This window comes from Ochotona princeps, chromosome 2 (assembly GCF_030435755.1).
Source record: "Ochotona princeps isolate mOchPri1 chromosome 2, mOchPri1.hap1, whole genome shotgun sequence".
In the NCBI taxonomy this organism is placed as follows: Eukaryota; Metazoa; Chordata; class Mammalia; order Lagomorpha; family Ochotonidae; genus Ochotona; species Ochotona princeps.
The window spans coordinates 83,040,322-83,055,634 of NC_080833.1; the positions used below are offsets into that span (position 1 = coordinate 83,040,322).

Below are 15,313 nucleotides of genomic sequence, written 5' to 3' on the forward strand. Positions count from 1 at the left end.
ATTAGAGTTAATATTTTGAAGATACACTAACTTATTTGAAATAAATACCACAGATTTAGCCATGATCAAGCCAGATATTTATAGCAAATAATATTGGATCTCTGAAAGAAGGAAAGTACAGCCATTTAAAGATATATTAAATATATTTTCTAGAACTTCACTTACATCTCATTATTTTCACAGCTTTTTTATCACTCATACGATTCCAAACTTATCCACATTTATTTCAGGCATGACTTCTATCACAGCCTCATGGGAACGACCAATTTCTTAATTTTACAGGATTTTTTATGAAAAAAATAAGATAGAGAAACAAAGCACTCTGCATTTTCACCAAATTGTTTACAGCTTCTTTTAAACAATCTAATGGGCTCACTAATACAGTTACATTTAGCCAGCAATTGCAGCTTTGTTTATTTTGTAAAAACCCATAAATAAAAAACGGTTTCATGAATTTCTTGTGGAAACCACTATGTAAAATAGTTTTGTAATTATTTGCTAAATATGTCATGCAACAATGAATCTAAAAGTTAATCTCTTTAAGAAAAAATCTATCTAAGGAAATTCTCATTACAAACATAAAACTGAGATTGGAAAGAATTACATACTTTAACTTAGAGAAAGTGTTGTGTAAGAGAAGAAATAAAAAGAATATGGAAAATAATACCACATATAATGGATCAAACTCTGCCACTGTGTAGAAAAAATATTATCTACAGTTATTTGTATCATATTTTTAAAGAACAGCACCCCAGAACAGACTAGGAAACCAGTCTATTACTCCAACTCCAAAGAGAAAACAAAAATTTCAATGGGAAGAAATTGGTTTGGTTATTCTGGAACCAAATAGCTAGTTGGTGAATGTATCAACTTGTCTAGTGCAAAATAAAATCATCAAATACAGGAGCTTGCTTTGGCTTATCCCGCTGTTTGTAATATCTACATTCTATATTAGTGCACCTGTTCAAAATTTTGAATCCTGGCTGTTCTGCTTTAAAGGGGGTATCCGCTAGTGCGTCTGAAAAGTAGTAGATGATAGCCCAATTGTGTGTGAATGACAGAGGTGCCATTCACGTAAACAATACCAAATGTAAAAATACATTGTTTTAACACCTACACTTATCAGTCATAAAAGTAAACCTTAGTATGTGAGAGACAATTGTTGCCTGTGTTTTTCACGCAAGGCTGTAGATTCCATGAGAGGAAGGTGCTCACAGAGCATACTTCGCTGCAACAGTCCCTGGCACAGAGCTTGGAGAAAAAGAAGATGCTACACCGGATTGATGGATGTGTGAATGAGTGAACAGAGAGCTCCTTGCTATCGCACTCAGACTTTTATTACAAAAATCTTCTGCTATTTGTATTTCTTATGCAATTTCACCTTTCATCGAGAGTAAAATTAAATATTCATGTAATTATTTTCAAAGTAGAATGGCATTTTGAAAAGATTTTTCTAATATATTTAAAGGTCACATGAAGAGAGACCTTCATCATTATTGCCAATTGCATAACAGATCATCACTACCATCTGTCGACAGTTACTTGAGTTGCAAGGAAGTCAACAGTGACTATAATCAATCCAACCTGTTTGAATGACAGCCAATGAAAGCCACTATCCTCATGAAATCATGCATGCCATGAGATGGCTAAACAGAGGCATTTCTATTCTGCAAGAAATAAATGTTTCTATCCAAAACTTTGACCTAAGTTGGAACAACATAGAAACCTGAAATAATGATTTTTAAATAAGAAGGAATTAAAATTATTTCATCAATAGATCAAAGTCCCTTTATGGATTTATCTAACTTTCACAGGAGTATCCTTGAAAATCAAGTATAAATTTCACGCCAGGCTTGAGAAAAGTAACGATTAAGCCTTAGGTATTCCTATGCTTTTTAGATTTTTTTTTTTTTTAAGAAAGGCAGATATACAGAGAGAAGGAGAGACAGAGAGAAAGACCTTCCACCTGCAGGTTTACTCCCCAAGTGGCCACAACAGCCAGAGCTGAGCCAATCCGACGTCAGAAGCCAGGAACTTCTAGTTTCCCCACGCAGGTGCAGGGTCCCAAGGCTTTGGGCCATCTTCTGCTTCTCCAGACCTCAAGCAGGGAGCTGGAGGGGAAGCGGAACAGCCGGGAACCGGAAGCAGCAGTGGCACATGTAAGGCAAGGATGTAGCCACTAGTCTATTGTGTGGAGCTCTCAGTCTTACATATGTTAATGTCTCAGGACATTGGTTGGAGTGAAAGCATGTATACTAGGAGTTTACTGACACCTAAACCTAATGATTCAGTTGCATGGCTTTCTTTCAGGGCCCTGTGCCTAACACAGAATTTGCAAATTTCTCGTTCTCAAAAACCTTCAAGTTTTATAATATTCAGGTTTAACAAGCTTAAATGTTTGCTTGAACACAGGACATTAGAAACAGTAGATGAATTTAAGTTCCTAAAGTGCAAATTAAATTTCACAAACAATGCACCTTTTCATTATGGTGCAAAAAAATGTACATTTCTTAAAGTATGAAAAAAAAAAACACCATAAGCCATCCATGGAATAGTTACATCAAAATTCAAAAATACTCTTTTATTGCATACCCATATTATTTTGCATGACTCTAAACATTCATATATATTCCTTTACAGTTTTAAAAAATCAAGATGGGGCCTGGTGCAATGGCCTCGAAGCTAAAATCCTTGCCTTGATTGCGCTGGGATCCCATATGCATGTCTGTTCTAAACCCTGAGGCCCTGCTTCCCATCCAGCTCCCTGCTTGCAGCCTGGGAAAGCACTCAAAGATGGCCCAAAGCCTTGGGTTCCTGCACCCACGTGGGAGATCCAGATGAAGCTCCTGGCTCCTGGCTTCAGATTGGCTCAGCTCCAGCAGTTGTGGCCGCTTGGGGAGTGAATTACCAGATGGAAGATCTTCCTTTTTGTCTCTCTGCCTCTCTTTATATCTGACTTTGTAATAAAAACAAAATAAATCTTTTTTAAAAAATCAAGCTGTTTGCTTCAATATTTAATTCTTTCATCTTTTGCAGCATAAATTTGCATAACAAGGCTTTTTAAAAAGTAATTATTAATTTGAACTATATAGCTAACATCACTAAAATCAAACAATTCTTTCTTTGATACTGTATTCAAAAATTTAAAAAAGCAATTTTTCATATTAAAAATGACCTCAATCTCTTTTGAAAATGTACTGAATTTCTACCTGTCCATTTAAAAAAGTTTTCAAGTGAATAATTTCTCATTTTCATTCCAACAATTAAAAATAAACAATTAGGATTTATATAACATTATGATACTCTTGATGTAGATCAAATTAGACATCAGTTCCAAGAATTTTAAGATCTAATATTTTACTTTTCAATATCCCCAAAAAGAACACTACACAAATATAACATAAACAAACAATGAATTGCAGCAATGCTACAGGAAGTTAGAAATGCTTTGAACTAGTTTCCGCAAAAATGTTTATCACAACTTGAACATCAAATGGTTGAGGTCACTTCCTTGTAGGTATACCAGTCTCTATTTAGGTATAGATGCAATATGCTTATGGTAATCATTCCAACTTTTTAAATCTATAATGGATCACAATAGTACCTCTCTGAATTTCAGTTGTTTAATTATTGAAATTGTTTTTAAACTTCCAAAGTATTTAAATGGGAACTCAAAGATTCATTGAAAAAAATCATTAATGTTGTTTTCATAACATGTGAGAAAGAAGGTCACGTCTTGAGCTGGTTCTTCTGAGGAAGACATCCATCCTCCTCGTCACTGTACCCATTCTGCAACGAACTCCTTCACAAGCAACCCTCTTCCATCCCTGCTATTACATTTTACTTGGAACCCAGTGAACCTGAACTTTGGTAGCTCATCCTCATTTCTGCCTTTACCATGTTTGGAAGAAGTAAAAGCATACATGGATGAAAAATGTATATTACCATTCGCAAACCAAATAATTGTTTGCTGCTTCCTATGAAGTGTTAAATGAATATTAATAGAAGAACTTTTTTTGTTTCATAAAATAAGGTGGGAAGGAGGAAGCAATTATATGATACATCAGGTGCAGTTTTCTCACAGACCTGTGAGACTAGTTTTTGACAGACACTGCCACCATATTCTAGCAGGTATGTAGTTGAGCTGAAAAAGAACTGGAGAAGGTCCTGAAAGACTTCCTGCATTCCCCCCCATCACGGATTAACATAGCGTATTGAGGGTATAGTAGATGTTACCGATTTTCAATGCAGATCTTAAGTGTTTTGACATTAATTGTTCGTTTATAGTTTACATTGCATTATCTTATTACATTGGATACAGGTTGTTATAGATTGCACTATTTTTACAATATACAGGTACTATCTTCCAAGTTGTCATCTTTTCATCTCAGATTAAGGCAAACATGTGGTATTTAACCTTTTGGGATTGGTTCATTTCTCTTAGCATGATGGATTCCAGTCGGGCCCATTTGTCCACAAAGAACTGCATTTCGTTTTTTTTAATAGCTGAGTAGCATTCCATAGAGTAGATGAACCATAGCTTTCTTATCCAGTCAAAAGAGTGAGGAAAAAGTACAATATAGCCTATCAAGATCAAATCTGGTAATTCATAGACAACAGACTCAAAGCGGCACTAAACAATAGCAAAACTACTATACCAATGCATGAGGGGGGAACCGGCTGCGATCCTGACAACCTCTTAACAGGAGGTCATGTGCGTGGAGCAGGGGGGCACTCCAGGGTGGAGCAGGTGGTAAGGAGGAAGCTTGGATCCCAACCATGAAGACTCCCAGACCTTCACCACAAACTATTAATACGAGTAACAAGGACTACATCCCAACTGCCTAGGAGAACACAGGGAATTGGATGCCCTTGGAGGCCGAGTACTCTGAGGTCACCCACCCTCAACCAGAGCTTCCACAGGGGATGGAAGAAGTCCAAACACTACCGTGCGGAGGCCAACGTCATCGGAAAGACAACCAGAAGCCCTGAGCGGTTCGCAGAAACAAAAGAACGATAAACGTCCTTCGGGACCAGGGAGGAGAGCTTTCTGTGGTCTGAACCTGGCTCCACCTCTGGACCCCCACCCTCTCTCGCGATGACCATCGGGATCGCTCCGAAAACCCCGCATAGCAAACAAACAATCATACAAACTAAAAAAACCTAAAATAAATAGACAAACAACAAAAAGCAGAGCCTGGAATCTAACAGGAAAGAGCTGGCGTGGATTGGCTCATGCCTCGCTGGGTGGGACACAAAGATTAGTCACTCCTCACAATGGTGTTGGGGATTTCCCTGCACACCCCCCCAAAAACAAACAAACAAAAACATGTTCAGCACCTTAATTGTCGACAAATGTCTTGTTAGAGTTATAAGTCAGTCTAGATTACCCTAAAATCTGCCAAGATCAGCAAAATTATACTTCAACACAACAAATGGCTAAATACAAAAATGAAATAGACACGAGACAGCTGAATGGTACCTTATAGCCATTTTAAGGTATATAGCAGTCGGTTCTGTATATAAAACTAAAACTGAAATGTCAATGGGCTAATCATAGGTTGTGGTTAAGAACTTGCTTTCTTTTTTTTTTTTTTTTGTAACACACTGGTTACTCACAACCATGTCAATTCCATAATGTTGCAAATTGCTGTTGATGTTATGTCGGGACTCTTGGTTGAATGGGATGATATTCTGCCAACTCTAACATCGGACCAGAAATGGTCTCCCCAAGAGACTGTTCAACCCATCTGGACAATAAGTAGCTGGACTCTATGCTTGGTAAATGTTTGCAAGGAAAGAATCTTGATTGAATTTGAACTGTAATACTGCATCAAGGTGGAGGAATCCACTGGGGGGAGGGGAGAGGGAGGGGCGTGGGGGGGATTCCCAGAGCCTATGAAACTGTACCATAATGCAAAATAATTAAAAAAAAAAAAAGAACTGGAGAAGGAATCCTAAAGTCTCCTGATTCAGTCTGTACTGCTGTGCGAATGAGAAAGAAATCTGCTAAATGATATGCTGTCTAGAATTTTATGAAGTCTTTAAAGAGAACCAAAACATCCTTAATTCATACCAAACGTTCAAGATTTATGTTAATTTTCTGCTTTAATTACTACTATGTTCAAATGAGCTTATTTAAAAAACAAAGATACTCTGAGGTAGCTTTATAACAAGAAATGATTTTGAAATAGCAACTTTTAGTCAATTTAATGTTATGCATGAAATGATTTTTTTATATAGACTTAATTGTATTGTGACACACAAGTTCTTCAATAAGCCACAGCTTAAAACTGCACAAACCATTCCTCAGAGACACATGACTAGCAGATGCAGATTGCCAAGGTCAATTAAACTGATGTAGCTCTGCTGTCATATATGTAGAAGAGAAACCCACAAGCATGTGACAAGTGTATTTCTCAGTATTTATAAAAGATGTCAAGAATGTTACATTCTAGTATATAAATATAAATTAAATACCAGCAAACAATAAAACAATGAAACACAGATCATATTGAAGAAGGATTATTAGTATTCTTGGGAGACTTTGATGTGTTTTAAAATAATGCTGGCGCTAAAACACTTTCAAAATTTGTAATTTTGAATTTTGCTTGTTACTTGATTTTACATTTTATTTGGTGAGCCAAAGTACAATGAAAAAAAGGGGCAGGTTTAGTTAATTATCTCAGTAATCCCGAGCTGAGAAAAGATGAGTCCAGATGACAAACTTTGTCTTCATACCTTCTCTCTGCCTCTCAGTATTTTAAGTAATATACTATCTCTCAAATACAACAAAGACCACAACAAACATTCACCATTTTCTTTCTGTAAATTCCTGAAAAGATACCTTAATTCTTCACTTTTCCTATTTCTCCACCACTTCAAATGTCATCTCTTATTCTCTGTGGCATTTTATACCGTTTCCTGTTTTGAAAAATCTTGCTTTTAGCACAATTGTCTTTTCTCATGCTAATTCTTAATTTCTCCTATTACCAAGCCCTCAAGAGTATTTTATGCTGTTCACTTTTCTGAATACCCAATTTTTCCTTGCAGTTTGTCTTGCTAATCTTTAGCTCCCATGGTTACCAAAATCTGTGACCTCAGTCTCCTTCTACAGCATCCAATAGCTGAATCAAAGTAGCTGTGATCTGCTTTTTAGATGGGTAAGTGCCAATCTATCCCAGCTCTCCTTATCTTAATCTGTGGGGTTCAGCTCCTCCCCAACTCTTCCTTCAGCTTAGCTCCAAGGTATTCATTCTAGGGCAGAAATAGGAGGAAGTGAGCAAGGCAAATGAAGACCCAAATATGAGGTCCTTACTCTTAGTGTCATACAAGGGCAAGGTTATGCAGCTGCCTTACTTTCCTCACTCTGGTTATTGAGCTCCTTCCTGCATTTATCTGCACCTTACAAAAGGTGCTCATGAGTCACAGAACTACTGACACCAAAATTTTGGTTTTCCAAGTGCCTCCATGATAGTTTTTAAACCTTCATTGTTGCTTTTTCTTATTCGTTCCTATTCAAATGACACAGAAGCATACTTTAAAACTCTGAAAATTCTTGCAGGTGTGGATATTTCACAGAGAGGGTTAAGATACCACTTACAGGGCTTATATTCAGTATCAGAATTATGATTGGCAAAAACAGTTTCAATTAGTAGAAAAGCAGACAGACACTGAGAGGTACAGTAAGAGATCCCAGCTACTGTTTCACCCTCAAATGCCCACAGGGGTGGACCAAGCTGAAGCCTAGAGCCGGGAACACAATTCAAATCTACATGGGTGTCAGGGTCTCCAAATCAATGATCACTGACAATCTGTGTGAGCACACAGTAGCAGAAATCTGGAGTCAAGAGCAGAGCCAGGGCTTTAACTCAGAACTCCTAACCACTATGCCACTCCCATCCCAAATCATTGAATCTATTGTTTCCAACTATCTCAGCACTCAATCAGACACATTTTGTCTGTCCATCCAATTAATTATTTTCTGGTTACTTCGTACAATTTATTCACATCTTTCTCAGATAATGAACAATAAATATTAGGAAAATCAATCAGAATTTACTGGCCCCTTCCGATTGGCAAGCTTAATACTAGATGAATATATGTATATATACTATTTCTTATATACTATCTCATTCAGATAATAAAATAAATCTTATGTATAGTTATCATCCTACTCCAGGATGCTAACAGGTGATGGAGCCATTATTTAAATCCAGTTATTTCTGACTCCAAAGCTGTCCTTAATATTAACTCTTTGGTCTGGGGATAAAAAAGAAAGGGCCAGCTATTGTCTCTTAAGGCATCAGAACCCTGAGGACTAATGAATAACAAACAAAGCAGGTGGGGCTTTGAAGAATGCAAAGAATTCTAGTCCTGACCATTTCATTTACTCAATATTAGGGTTGTCTTTTCCTATGGAAGTTTTTCCATTTCCCTTTTTGTTAAATTACTAACTACTTTCTGTTCAACTGGCACTGTATAACTGTTTTTCTTCTAGTAGAATCATGGAAACCATATCTAAGTCAGCTATATCCCCAGCTTTTAGGCAATACCTAGCATATAAGAGAAATCTAACAAATATTTTAGGTCAAGGCAGGCAATAGTACATTCTATTTACTTAATACAAATTTTATCATGCCTTAATATTTTCCTTGTGGCTTTTATTTTCATAATCCATGATAGAGAGGAAACCTACATGTTATATCTATATTTATAGATATCTTCTATGGTAACAAACACACGAAGAAAAAAATAGGCACATATGTCATGTTTTTGATTCATTGATCTATTTGATTCTTCTGTTAAACAATTTTTGATTGAGAAATGCATATAAAATTTCTCCATGTTCAGGATAAACGTGGTCTTTACAAGTTAATTAGAAAGGATGGATCTCAACTACAGCTTGCAGAATTTTTTTTTTCACTTGCACTCCATTGAGGCTTTCACTTCATTTCCTAAACTGACCACAACTAATAAATTCAAAATTAAAATCATCCAAGCACTTCACCTTGATTTGCTTATTGCTCTGCAATAATTCTATCTATTTAAGACTCTGCATTCCTTGAAGATTTGATTTCATTTTATCTGGAAGAGATTTCAAGGAGGTCAGTGTTGTTTCAGTAAATGTATAGGGAGTGTTTGCAATCCTCTGTTGGATTTCCAAATGCTGCACACTTATTTGCTTATTTGTATTCAATGATGCCATCTACTTAAGACTACAAGCTCCTTGAAGAAATACATCATCCTTTAATCTGATTTGGACCATAATCATCATAATTCTATGCACATTTGGGTGCTTAATACTTCTTGATAATTATGAGACTGTGAAAAAAAGTAGCAAGGAGACTGAAATACTTCATATGTAATTCTCAGTAAAATAAATATTTTAAATTATGAATGATGTCATCAAATAACAATTTCAAAAAGGGGTAGAGAAAAATATGTAAATCAAAAATCCCATTTGCTGAATTAGAGCGTAAATAAAATCACATAGAAAGCCAGCAGTAAATTACACTACTTGCAAAAACAATATTATTAAAATATAAGTGAATACTGAAAAATATTTTAATTAACAAAATAAATCAAATGGAAAAGATTCCCTAAATAGAGCTTTAAAAGTAAGTCTATGTGTGTTTGACTGCCATGACTAATTATGTATCCATGTAATGTGTGTTCAATTTGGGCTTATTTAAATAGCAGAAATGCTCATTAGCTGCAGTATATCTGTGAAGCTTCAGTAAACAGTTTAATGGTTTTTATGTTTAACCAATTTCATAAGTTCCTGTAATTTTAGCTTTAGCAGCTCATTAATGTTATTTTTGATATCCATCTTACGGCTTTTTTTTCCCCTTGTCAATCGTCAGTAGGCATACTTCAATGCAAACTTAAAACACACACTAGAATTGTGTTTAAACACTTTTAATACGTAAGTAAATGTACAATTCAAAATATATCATCTTAAAGATAGCACCAGCCCTGGCAGCGATTCATGACTGGTGAAGTATCAAAACCACTTGAGCAAGACCCTTGGAGCATGCCCCACATCAGGGACCTGGGGTGGGTGGGAGACTGGGTGGGGTTTCTCCCTTTACCTCCCCCTTTACCTCAGACACATGAAGCAAACAATACGGAAATAATAGTCTTACCCACTTTCCTGTATCCCGTGAACCTTTTTACCCTAATTAACTATGTAAAGATTGTAAAAAATATAATAAAAAATGGAAAAAGTAAAAAAAAAAAAAGATAGCACCAGTCCACCATCAGGCAACCAAGAAATATCTGTGGTAATGGGAGTATTTTCAACAGAATTACTAATGATAAAAATGAGAAAAACTTATCGAGTGTTTTCATAAATATGTGACCTGTTCTGGGGTAGGCACTGCATACACTGTCTCTGGATTGTCACAGTATCAGCATTATCTTGGTTTTATACTGCAGGAATGTGGGGCTGAGATAAGTTGCCCAAGTCACACCCTCAGGATTTGATCCTAATTGCAAGTCAACTAAATATGCACCAACCGTAACGCCTCAAGATCTCCAGGGGGAGTGGAGAGACATACCTAGACATCCAGAGATCAGATATCCCCACAAGGGTAGTTTAAGTTCTAGCAGAACAGAAATATGGAAATACAGGTGAAAAATAAAGCCAAATAGTTATTTTCAAAGTTGAACTAAGCAGAACCTCAACACAGCTCATCAGAGAATCATGATATTTCTAAACTAGGCAGACATACAGAGAGGTAATTTTAAGAAATGTCAACTACAAGAGAAATATGATGAGGTAACTGAACCTTATGATCTGGGCAGCCAAGGAGTGGTAAAAAAAACGGGGGGAGGCACCCAGAGCTAAACAGGAAAACACAAAATAAATAAGATAAAGACACAGAACCTATCAAGGACATTGTGTACTGCATTTAGGTTATTCTTTCAACAATTTAATAATGACTGTACAGAAAAAAAATAACACAATAGCTCATGTTTATTCATCCGATTAGCAAATATTCCTTCTCTACCATATGCTGAATTTGGCTGTAAAAATTACAGATTAAGGACCCTGCCTTGCATGTTGTCAGTTGGCAGAAGATAGAAAACAAAAACTACATAATTGTGAAAATGGCTATGAGGAGGGTTACATACAAGAGACTGTTATAAGATGGAGTGGGGCACTGTTACAAGACCAGTGCTTTAGATCACATCAGAGAACAACGGTCTGAGACTCAATCAAGGCTAATGTACAAAGGCACGAAGCATAACAAAGATCCAGGCACGGCCAGACAACAGAGCATCGCAGGAAGCGGAACAGTGGCAAGGTCCTTGAGGATGAGGGGAGATTTGAACATGTGAGCAGAAGGGAAACTTCAGGTGTTTTGGGGGTGCAAATAAGCCAGATGGAAGGAGAGAAAGAGGCAGAGGCTGGGGGGGTGCAGATTAATGAGCTGTGGAAAGAACTTTATTCTCAATAAAGTGGGAAATTACTGGGAATCACAGCATAATTCTGTGTATAAAGGTAGTTCTTGTGAGATCACGAGTGAGATCACAGAGCAAGATCAACAGCTTTAAGAGGCTGCTCCCAATGTAAGTGGAAGTACCAAGCACCTGACCATTTTTTCAGCAGATAAAGGGCTTGCTGCCCTTCACAAGACAATGGTCACAAGCCTGACAATCACACACTCCTGTCTATTCTGTGGGTTTTCTGCAGGGACAGCTGAAATAAGCAATTATTCAACTCTTCTCTTTTAAATGTTGATCCATCTCTTCATTCACCTATCCATTAACTGAACACACACTTATCAAGATAGAATCTGACTATTTTAGATCAAAATATAAATAAAATCCCTGCCATTGTATTATAAATATAATTTAGAATACATAAGATATTTAGAGGGAAGCCAAAGAACAGGAGCCCAAAAGAAGATCTAGTTATATGCTCAGGGGAAAATAATTTCTAAAAACATTTGCTTAAAGTATTATTAATTCAAATGATTGGGGGGGGGGGTGACAGAAAGAGAAGGAGAGACCTAGAGCCATCTCCTGGTTCATTCAGCAAATGTGCACACTGGCCAGGGCTGGCCAGGTCAAAGCCAGGAGTCCTGAATTGCATCTGGGTTTCTTATGTGGCTCTCTGGAGCCACAGCATTTGCAGCATCCTCCACTGTTAATCCAAGTGCATTATCAGAGAACCAGATTAGAAGCAGAGCAGCCCTGACTGGAACATGTGTACTGATACTGATGCCAGTGTGACAGGCAGTAGCTTAACCCACTATGTCACAATCCCCGTCCCTGGGGAAGATAACTGTAAACACAGAGTTGTGAGAGATACAGAGAGATATGGATGATGCAGAAGCACATTTGGCAGCAGTTTGGAAACGCAGGGTAAAACAACGGGTCATGTGAAAGCAAGTGAATTATCAATCTACACCACTAAGGGCTTGGAAAACCTTTTGGTATTGATAGTATTTTTGACTCTATTTCATATTTTTTCAGAAAAATAGATATGTAAATACTTCCAAATAAAAATCCTTTGAAACATATTAAAGAGCTTCACAATTATAAGAATTTTCTAAGAAATAACAATGTTGGCACTACATAGCATTAACCCTTATACAGTCGAGACAGAATTCCTGAATTGATGTTTAGATGAACATTTCTGTATTCTTCCAGCAAGAACAGGATGTTATAACTGAATGAGAAGCTTCCATAGTTTGAAGGTATTCCATGATTCAAATAATTTTTTAAACTTATACAGCAATGCCTTTATATATAATACCGCCCTTTTCATATTGTCTTTGAGCCACAAAGGCAAGAAAATGAACACCGATACTTTCATTTTGCCACACAAAATACAGAATACCAACATGCAGGTACGACTGATATCATAACTCTGTAATTTAATCAAATCTTGCATATTGAAATTTCATCTCGTAGTAGCTTAGTACAGTTTACTGTGGTTCTTTACAAGATAACTAGCAACTAAAAGACAAACATTAATAATCCATGGTCATCAAGTTCAGAGTATCTATCGCATTCATTCTATGTTGAAAACTATTGGTTATGCTTTATGATTTCTTCTCTGAAAAAGTTACGTTATTTTTCCATTTTCTACCTTTTTTCTCTGACAAAACTTGTTACATGCCTCTGATCTACTTCTTGTATATAATCTTTGATTTGATGGAAAACTACTTTGATTTGATTTATCCACTGTCTCCCTATAAAAATGCATATGATATCAACCACTAGTGAGACCTGGAAAATAAAGATAAGGAAGGGCTCTGAGCGGAGCTATTCACTGGGGAAACAAACCTATTCCTATGCAGTTGTTAGAGGAAAGCAAAATCATTACAGAAACATCATGTTTTGCTTCAAACTGATGTCTAAGGCAGTTGTAAGTGATGTGATGTTGATTCCAGATCACTTTCAACACTGTTGTCAGTTTGACCTCCCTCCTCATCACCTCCACCATATAAAGTAATTCTAACAAAAAAAAAACCTGTGCATTATTTTGAATAGTTATACTGTAAAAAGAAAAAAAGAAAGAAAGAAAGAAAGAAAGAAAATGCCAGTACTTATTAGATTCCACATCAACCTCACTCTGCAGAACATTTTTTAAGAAAAAAACAAATCTTTCAGCTGGAAAATGTTTCTGATAATGAGAGTAATTTTAAGTTAGCATAGACACTTTGACTATCACTACTATGTATTATCCCTGCTGTTATTTTAATAAAGCTTGTTCCCTCCCAAACTCAGGTTAAATCTTCCTTCCTCCATAGGATTGCCTGGGAAGATGGAGCTTAACAAGGTTTGTTTGGATTAAGGGGGCAGAGACCTCATGAGTAGATTAATATCTTTCTAATGATAAACTATCATTCTCAAGGGACTTGACTATTTACCATGAGAGTGGAGTGCAGCAATGCAAGGCTGTCTCTCATATTTGGATTCTTCTGCCTATAGGCATTTGCCCTTTTTTCCTTTCCACAATGCTTAGAGCAGCAAGAGACCTTCGCCAGAAACTGAGCAGATGTTAGTATTCAATGCTTAACACTTTCCCACCTCCTGAAGCATGAGCCCAAACTAACTCTCCTCTATCAACCACGCATTTGCAGATATTCTCTTACGGCAACAGAAAGCACATTAACACTGTTTCTGAGAATACATTTTTCTGTAAAATATACTTCAAAGCAATGGAAAATGCACATAAGACTAAGTGCTCATTCTTACCACTGAAACAATCAATAAAGAAAATATATCATTACCGTATTATTCGGACTTTATAAAATGAAACAATAGTAAGGGAAATAATACAGGTTAGTATAATCAAATGTGCAGCTCAATGGAATAAAACTATGCGTGATGCCACCTACATCCCACAGGCATTTATTATCAGAAAACATGGATTCTTCATGAAATCAAATCTTTGGTCATCAGAAACCAAATCTTCACAATACAATGAGATGATCCTAACTTTACAGAACAATGCCACATAAATTTTATTATGCTTTTAACAAGTTGTTATCTCAACTATCAGTTCTAACAGCTTTCATCCAATAATAAAATCAACAAATATATAATACTAAAGGCAATAAGATAGAGCAAACAAAGCAAAATTAATAATTCCCAATGTCTGGTTCCAATCATTTTCTATGCTCTAGTTCTTCTTTTCTGCTTCAGTTGTTAAATGGATTAATGAATCGATAGAACTCAGCACCACTTCTTTCAGATCTGTTTACCTGCTACAACTTGTGAGTTCTCTCAGCATTATAGACACCTGATTGCGTTCCAACTTTGATACTTACTTCAATTCCCTCTGATTAAACAGGTAAACAAATCCTGAATACTTGAGAAAAATATTTTGATTTTGAGTCTTCTTCTGAATTTCCACGTCTTCTACCTTAAACATTGAACTATTTAAGAATCCATTTTAATTGGCTTCATAATAATGTCTGTCTTAATTCCAGAGCATCTTTTCAACATAAATGCCGCCGGCTGCTGGCTAACAGTGTGACTGTTCAAAAGCTTCCTTCCACATGGAAGCTGTTCCTCAAAATGCTGAAATTAGTAATTTTAATTAGTGAACTTGGAGGTAGAAATTAGGCATGTCTAACTCATACTTCTTAAGCCCACAACCTGGGAGATGCCCATTTGGGCACAGATTTTGTTTCTCCACTTACATCTTACTGGAACAGCTTTACAAAAGGGCCTTTGCTAGACAGTGCCTTATGATTGAGCGAGCAATTTCTTCCCATTGAGGTACTCATGTCAAAATACAATTGCCTACAATATGCACACCCTAAGAGATGATTTTATGGTTTCTAAC

The 15,313-nt window shown here is 36.5% G+C and overlaps 1 protein-coding gene across 1 annotated transcript in view; it reads right to left on the reverse strand.

Annotated features, from left to right (window-relative positions):
* DPYD (dihydropyrimidine dehydrogenase) overlaps positions 1-15,313 on the reverse strand; it is an 873,733-nt gene that overhangs the window by 468,075 nt on the left and 390,345 nt on the right. The gene's annotated exons all lie outside the window — the stretch shown is intronic.